This window comes from Aegilops tauschii, chromosome 5 (assembly GCF_002575655.3).
Source record: "Aegilops tauschii subsp. strangulata cultivar AL8/78 chromosome 5, Aet v6.0, whole genome shotgun sequence".
NCBI lineage: Eukaryota > Viridiplantae > Streptophyta > Magnoliopsida > Poales > Poaceae > Aegilops > Aegilops tauschii.
In genome coordinates, this window is record NC_053039.3 from 219371427 (window position 1) to 219378571 (window position 7145).

The window sequence follows — 7145 nt, forward strand, 5'->3', positions numbered from 1 at the left end:
AATTTTGAGAGGTATGCTTTCATTGTCAACATAACGACCAAGAGTTCCCAATATCTTCCATACTAGATACATTATAGGCGGTTCCCACGCAGAAAGGTAAAGTTTTTACTCCCCCTCCACCAACATTCACACTCCACGGCTTGTCTGAAACAACGGGTGCCGTCCAACTATCAACATTCCTGGGGGAGTTTTGTTTAAATTATTTGCGAATTTGTTTTTGATCTTTTGATCATAGGACTGGGCATCCCAATTACCAGCCATTTTCTCGTGATTGATGAGCGGAGTCTACTCATCGTGAGAATAACCCACCTAGCATGGAAGATATTGACAGCCCCTAGTCACTACATGAGCGATTCGGGCATACAAAACAAATTATTATTTGAAGGTTTAGAGTTTGGCACATGCAAATTTACTTGGAATGGCAGGTAAATACCGCATATAGGTAGATATGGTGGACACTCATGGAAGAAACTTGGTTCAAGGAATTTGGATGCACAAGCAGTATTCCCGCTTAGTACAGATATTTTGGCTAGAAAAGGATTCTAAATATCAAGCACCACATGTTAGAGGATCCATAACAAAATAACTTCTATACAAATATACCCAAGCATAACTCATTATGTTGTCTTCCTTGTCCAACTTCAACTAATTTGCTCAGGTTTGAAAATAATTAATGGGGCTCACAATCATAGAAGATGTCCAAGATAGTATATTTATATGTGAAATCTCTCTTCCTTCAATATTCTTTCATGAATTGTTCAAGTGACCAATACAATGTTTGCTAACCTTCAATAAATTTACCATCTCTACTTCTTATATGTGAAGGCATTACTCCCCATGGGAAAGGCATATGAAACATATATAATTTCAGATTTGTGACATTCAAATCATTCAACCATTTACTCATAGGATATAAGTGAAGCACATGAGTAAATGACAAACTACTCCAAAAATATTAGTGAAGATCAATGAGTAGTTAAATAATTATGTAGCTATGTGAAGACTCTCTCTCATTTAAGAATTTCAGATCTTGGTATTTTATTCACACAGCAAGCAAAACAAAAGAAAATAAAATGACGCTCCAAGCAAAACACATATCATGTGGTGAATAAAAATATAGCTCCAAGTAAAGTTACCAATGAACGAAGACGAAAGAGGAGATGCCATCCGGGGCATCCCCAAGCTTAGGCTTTTGGTTGTCCTTGAATATTACCTTGGGGTGCCTTGGGCATCCCCAAGCTTAGGCTATTTCCACTCCTTATTCCATAGTCCATCGAATCCTTACCCAAAACTTGAAAACTTCACAACACAAAACTTAACAGAAAACTCGTAAGCTCCGTTAGTATAAGAAAATAAATCACCACTTAGGGACTGTTGTGAACTCATTATAAATTCATATTGGTGTAATATCTACTGTATTCCAACTTGTCTATGGTTCATACCCTCCGATACTACTCATAGATTCATCAAAATAAGCAAGCAACACATAGAAAACAGAATCTGTCAAAAACAGAACAGTCTGTAGTAATCTGTATCAAACGTATACTTCTGGAACTCCAAAAATTCTAAAATAAATTGATGGACCTGAGGAATTTGTCTATTAATAATCTGCAACAATAATCAACCTAAAAGAATTCTACAGTAAAAATTTGCAGCTAATCTCGTGAGCGCTAAAGTTTCTATTTTTTACAACAAGATCATAAAGACTTCACCCAATTCTTCCCAAAGGTTCTACTTGGCACAAACACTAATTAAAACATAAAACCACATCTAAACAGAAGCTAGATGAGTTATTTATTACTAAACAGTAACAAAAAGCAAGGAACAAAAATAAAATTGGGTTGCCTCCCAACAAGCGCTAACGTTTAACGCCCCTAGCTAGGCATGATGATTTCAATGATGCTCACCTAAAAGATAAGAATTGAAACATAAAGAGAGCATCATGAAGAATATTACTAGCACATTTAAGTCTAACCCACTTCCTATGCATAGGGATTTTGTGAGAAAACAACTTATGGGAACAATAATCAACTAGCATAAGAAGGCAAAACAAGCATAACTTCAAAACTTTAAGCACATAGAGAGGAAACTTGATATTATTGCAATTCCTACAAGCATAGGTTCCTCCCTCATAATAATTATTAGTAGCATCATGAATGAATTCAACAATATAACCATCACATAAAGCATTCTTTTCATGATCTACAAACATAGAATTTTTATTACTCTCCACATAAGCAAATTTGTTCTCATGAATAGTAGTGGGAGCAAACTCAACAAAATAACTATCATGTGAAGCATAATCCAATTGAAAATTAAAATCATGATGACAAGTTTCATGGTTATCTTTATTCTTTATAGCATACGTGTCATCACAATAATCATCATAAATAGCAACTTTGTTATCATAATCAATTGGAACCTCTTCCGAAATAGTTGATTCATCATTAAATAAAGTCATGACCTCTCCAAATCCACTTTTATCAATATAATCAGCATAAATAGGAGGCATGCTTTCATCATAATAAATTTGCTCATCAAAACTTGGGGGACAAAAAATATCATCTTCATCAAACATAGCTTCCCCAAGCTTGTGGCTTTGCATATCATTAGCATCATAGATATTCAAGGAATTCATACTAAAAACATTGCAATCATGCTCATCATTAAAATATTTAGTGCCAAACATTCTAATGCATTCTTCCTCTAGCAATTGAGCGGAATTATCAGAATCCTTATTTTCACGGAAGACATTAAAAAGATGAAGCATATGAGGCTACCTTAATTCCATTTTTTTGTAGTTTTCTTTTATAAACTAAACTAGTGATAAAACAAGAAACTAAAAGATTTGATTGCAAGATCTAAAGATATACCTTCAAGCACTCACCTCCCCGGCAACGGCGCCAGAAAAGAGCTTGATGTCTACTACACAACCTTCTTCTTGTAGACGTTGTTGGGCCTCCAAGTGCAGAGGTTTGTAGGACAATAGCAAATTTCCCTCAAGTGGATGACCTAAGGTTTATCAATCCGTGGGAGGCGTCGGATGAAGATGGTCTCTCTCAAGCAACCTGCAACCAAATAACAAAGAGTCTCTTGTGTCCCCAACATACCCAATACAATGGTAAATTGTATAGGCGCACTAGTTCGGCGAAGAGATGGTGATACAAGTGCAATATGGATGGTAGATATAGGTGTTTGTAATCTGAAAATATAAAAACAGCAAGGTAACTAATGATAAAAGTGAGCACAAATGGTATTGCAATGCGTTGAAACAAGGCCTAGGGTTCATAATTTCACTAGTGCAAGTTCTCTCAACAATAATAACATAATTGGATTATATAACTATCCCTCAACATGCAACAAAGAGTGACTCCAAAGTCACTAATAGCGGAGAACAAACGAAGAGATTATTGTAGGGTACGAAACCACCTCAAAGTTATTCTTTCGGATCGATCTATTCAAGAGTTCGTACTAGAATAACACCTTAAGACACATATCAACCAAAACCCTAATGTCACCTAGATACTTGATACGTCTCCAACGTATCTATAATTTTTGATTGTTCCATGCTATTATATTATCTATTTTGGATGTTTATGGGCTTTATTATGCACCTTTATATTATTTTTGGGACTAACCTATTAACCCAGAGCCCAGTGCCAGTTCCTGTTTTTTTCCTTGTTTCAGTGTTTCGAAGAAAAGGAATATCAAACGGAGTCGAAACGGAATGAAACCTTCTGGAGAAGTTATTTTTGGAAAGAAAGCAATCCGGGGGACTTGGAGTGCACGTCAGGAAAGCAACGAGGGAGGCACGAGGCAGGGGGCGCGCCCACCCCCCTGGGCGCGCCCTCCACCCTCATGGGCCCCTCATGGCTCCCCTGACGTACTTCTTTCACCTATATATTCCCATATACCCTAAAACCTTCGGGGAACAGAATAGATCGGGAGTTCCGCTGCCGCAAGCCTCTGTAGCCACCAAAAACCAATCGGGGCCCTGTTCCGGCACCCTGTCGGAAGGGGGAACCCTCACCGGTGGCCATCTTCATCATCCCGGCGCTCTCCAGGACGAGGAGGGAGTAGTTCACCCTCGGGGCTGAGGGTATGTACCAGTAGCTATGAGTTTGATCTCTTTCTCTCTCTCTCTCGTGTTCTTGATTTGGCATGATCTTGATGTATCGCGAGCTTTGCTATTATAGTTGGATCTTATGACGTTTCTCCCCCTCTACTCTCTTGTAATGGATTGAGTTTTCCCTTTGAAGTTATCTTATCGGATTGAGTCTTTAATGATTTGAGAACACTTGATGTATGTCTTGCGTGGGATAACCGTGGTGACAATGGGTTATTCTATTGAATCACTCGATGTATGTTTTGGTGATCAACTTGCGGGTTCCGCCCATGAACCTATGCATAGGGGTTGGCACACGTTTTCGTCTTGACTCTTCGGTAGAAACTTTGGGGCACTCTTTGAGGTTCTATGTGTTGGTTGACTAGATGAATCTGAGATTGTGTGATGCATATCGTATAATCATACCCACGGATACTTGAGGTGACATTGGAGTATCTAGGTGACATTAGGGTTTTGGTTGATGTGTGTCTTAAGGTGTTATGCTAGTACGAACTCTAGGGCTGTTTGTGACACTTATAGGAATAGCCCAATGGATTGACCGGAAAGAATAACTTTGAGGTGGTTTCGTACCCTACAATAATCTCTTCGTTTGTTCTCCGCTATTAGTGACTTTGGAGTGACTCTTTGTTGCATGTTGAGGGATAGTTATATGATCCAATTATGTTATTATTGTTGAGAGAACTTGCACTAGTGAAAGTATGAACCCTAGGCCTTGTTTCCTAGCATTGCAATACCGCTTACGCTCACTTTTATCATTAGTTACCTTGCTGTTTTTATATTTTCAGATTACAAAAACCTATATCTACCATCCATATTGCACTTGTATCACCATCTCTTCGCCGAACTAGTGCACCTATACAATTTACCATTGTATTGGGTGTGTTGGGGACACAAGAGACTCTTTGTTATTTGGTTGCAGGATTGCCTTAGAGAGACCATCTTCATCCTACGCCGCCCACGGATTGATAAACCTTAGGCTATCCACTTGAGGGAAATTTGCTACTGTCCTACAAACCTCTGCACTTGGAGGCCCAACAACGTCTACAAGGAGAAGGTTGCGTAGTAGACATCAAGCAGTTTCTGGCGCCGTTGCTGGGGAGGTGAGTGCTTGAAGGTATATCTTTAGATCTTGCAATCGAATCTTTTAGTTTCTTGTTTTATCACTAGTTTATATTATAAAAGAAAACTACAAAAAAATGGAATTGAGTTTGCCTCATATGCTTCATCTTTTTAATATCTTTTGTGAGTATGATGGAAAGGAAAATTGTGTTAAAGTGTTAGAAGAAGAATGCATTAAAATGTTTGGCACTAAATCTTTGAATGATGAGCATGATTGCAATGTTGTTAGTATGAATTCTTTGAATATCCATGATGCTAATGATATGCAAAGCCACAAGCTTGGGGAAGCTATGTTTGATGAAGATGATATTTTTTGTCCCCCAAGTTTTGATGAGCAAATTTATTATGATGAAAGCATGCCTCCTATTTATGATAATTATTGTGATGACATGTATGCTATAAGGAATAAAGATAACCATGAAACTTTTCATCTTGATTTTAAGTTTCAATTGGATTATGCTTCACATGATAGTTATTTTGTTGAGTTTGCTCCCACTACTATTCATGAGTAGAATTTTGCTTATGTGGAGAGTAATAAAAATTCTATGCTTATGCATAATGAAAAGAATGCTTTAGGTGCTGGTTATATTGTTGAATTCATTCATGATGCTACTGAAAATTATTATGAGGGAGGAATGTATGCTTGTAGGAATTGCAATAATATCAAGTTTCCTCTCTATGTGCTTAAAATTTTAAAGTTATGCTTGTTTTGCCTTCCTATGCTAGTTGATTATTGTTCCCATAAGTTGATTGCTCACAAAATCCCTATGCATAGGAAGTGGGTTAGACTTAAATGTGCTAGTCATATTCTTCATGATGCTCTCTTTATGTTTCAATTCCTATCTTTTATGTGAGCATCATTGAAATCATCATGCCTAGCTAGGGGCGTTAAACGATAGCGCTTGTTGGGAGGCAACCCAATTTTATTTTAGTTTCTTGCTTTTTGTTTCTGTTTAGTAATAAATAAATCATCTAGCCTCCGGTTAGACGTTGTTTTATGTTTTAATTAGTGTTTGTGCCAAGTTAAACCTATAGGATCTTCTTGGATGATAGTTATTTGATCTTACAGAAAATTCCAGAAACTTTCTGTTCACGAAAATAATTGTTAAAAATCACCAGAACGTGATAAAATATTGATTCCAATTTATGCTGATCAATAAGCTTATTTTCTGGGTCTTCCTATTTTGGCTGATTTTTTTGGAGTTCCAGAAGTTTGCGTTAGTTACAGATTACTACAGACTGTTCTGTTTTTGACAGATTCTGTTTTTCGTGTGTTGTTTGCTTATTTTGATGAATCTATGGCTAGTAAAATAGATTATAAACCATAGGGAAGTTGGAATACAGTAGGTTTAACACCAATATAAATAAAGAATGAGTTCATTACAGTACCTTGAAGTGGTCTTTTGTTTTCTTTCGCTAACGGAGCTCACGAGATTTTCTGCTGAGTTTTGTGTTGTGAAGTTTTCAAGTTTTGGGTGAAAGATTTGATGGATTATGGAACAAGGAGTGGCAAGAGCCTAAGCTTGGGGATGCCCATGGAACCCCCAAGATAATCTAAGGACACCTAAAAGCCAAAGATTGGGGATGCCCCGGAAGGCATCCCTTCTTTCGTCTACTTCCATCGGTAACTTTACTTGGAGCTATATTTTTATTCACCACATGATATGTGTTTTGCTTGGAGCGTCTTGTATGATTTGAGTCTTTGCTTTTTAGTTTACCACAATCATCTTTGCTGTACACACCTTTTGAGAGAGATACACATGATTCGGAAATTATTAGAATACTCTATGTGCTTCACTTATATCTTTTGAGTTATATAGTTTTTGCTCTAGTACTTCACTTATATCTTTTAGAGCACGGTGGTGGATTTGTTTTATAGAAACTATTTATCTCTCATGCT